Here is a 2,120-nt window from a genome sequence, read left to right on the forward strand (position 1 = left end):
TCCCAAACAGGATAAAGCCAAGAGCCTCTGGGATATGGATGTGTATTCCACAAGCCCATATTGTATTACAGATTATTTTTATAGATGTCCTTTTAGAAGGAACGAAATAGCTGTTAAGCTCTAGTTTCTCTCATTTTAAATAGATCTATTCTTTCCAGGTCTCTTGGCAATGCAGGGAGTTTCTCAAATATGTTAAAGTGGGGGTGGAGGATAAACTTTCCTAAAAGGCACAAGGAACAACTGAAACACGGTAACCTCAACATAAAACTGATTCACTGACCTTCTATAAAATTTTAACAGTTTCCCAGACTCTGGGCTTGAGACACGCCAAGACTCTAACAGGACTCATCATTTCCAGGTTATCATTTCTTAAGGCCATATAAAATACACTTTTTTGGGGAAAAAAAGAAAATAGAGAATCTATTATATTGGATTTGTTAAAAAAAATTATTCAAATGGGTGCTACTTATTTTACCCAGTAGTTTTGGATTTCTGCCTTCAAATGGATTTCAGGGAGCTGTTTGTAAAAGGACATGCAGTCTTCTGTTACTCATAGCAGATTTATATGATTTTAATTATTGACCAAACTATCTGTTTCTTGCAATTAAGAATTGAAAGTTATCCTTACCAGTGTGGCTAATGCCTAGGAAACTAATAAAAATAACATAGTAAACAAGTCACTCAGCCGTTGGCAAGTGCCATTTTCCAGCTATGTAGGGCAACAATTCTAGTAATTATTACCTTTCCCTCCCTACTTCATTTAAAAAAATGCCACATCACCAAGCATCTGAAGTTGAACATGCAGGAAAATATGACAGCACAGACGAAATCATTTTGGAAGAATCTCTGAGAAATGCTTTTGCTCCTTATTCAGAGCAGCACTTGGGCAGATGAAGAAATTTACCCTTACTCAGGAAAGACTTTAGTACATGCTTAGTATTAAGTGCATACTGTAGTACTTTTCTCAATAGGGATAGATTGGTGCCTGGGAGACTTGGTAGGTAGAGTGCAGCAGTGGGTCACCATATAAAGGCAAAGACAGATTTTCAGAATCAGTTAGTGAACAAGAAACCAAAATTATAAGCTCCTTTTCTACCATTTACTCTTTTTGCCAACTACACAGCCGTGTAGATACAAAACTAGTGGAATCAGCACTACATCTTTTCCCATGCAGGCTCCGAAAAGGCATGTTGCAGGGTGTGGAGTAAGAAGATGGAGCATAAAATACTGAGGATATATTCAGGCTGATATTTTCAAAGAAGCCTAAAGGTGGTCAGAGTAACAAGCTCCCATCAAATTTTAGATTTGAATACCTAAATTCCAGCCTTAAATCATTTTATAGCAGGCTTGAATGTGGCCCCTTTTGTCTTCTACTGAACTGCTACGTATTGTAGGTCAGATTCTTGAGCCTTGTCATGTGACATGATAGTGGTATTTAACACCCAGCAACAAACAACTACAGAGGGTACAAGGCCACAGTAAATTGCATCCTACAGCTCTACAATAGGTTCCATTAAAATATTTATAGCTGCTCAAACCAGAAATGATGCAACTAATGTGAAACAGAGAAAGGGCAAGGAATTACACAATTTTAACAGCACTTAGTACACTTGTTAAACACATCAGGCCTCATTTCCCTTCGAGATCCCAGCTTTCTATTAGGAACTGAGTCCCTCCACTGCAACACTGGACTACTTAAGGAAGCCAATTCTTTTCTATTTGCTGTTTACATTAAAACTCTCTTCTGCAAAAGATTTGTTATTAAGCAGGTAATCCTCTTAGAAACTTTCCTACAGACATTAAATCCTCAAAGTACTTTTCATGCATTTTAGTTTTATTGAGTATAAAAAATGCAATTATTTAAATCAGTTCCAGTATATTGTGTTTTATCCAGATAATTCTTTGCTTGCTGGGTTTTTGCAATGCTTTCTGCATTGTATTTTGTGTTGATTGATGCCACATAAAGCTTTAATTAGTATTTGCCATCATAAAGATTTAATTAAAAATTAATAATCTCATATATTCAGAATAGACAAAAAAAGCAGCATGTGGATAAGATAAGATAAGAGATTTTCTATCTAATTTTCTGGATGTAGTTGTTTTCTGAATTACCAGAAAAA

The sequence above is a fragment of the Gavialis gangeticus genome, unplaced genomic scaffold, assembly GCF_001723915.1.
Source record: "Gavialis gangeticus isolate Ggan-Ray unplaced genomic scaffold, GavGan_comp1, whole genome shotgun sequence".
NCBI classification, from domain to species: domain Eukaryota; kingdom Metazoa; phylum Chordata; order Crocodylia; family Gavialidae; genus Gavialis; species Gavialis gangeticus.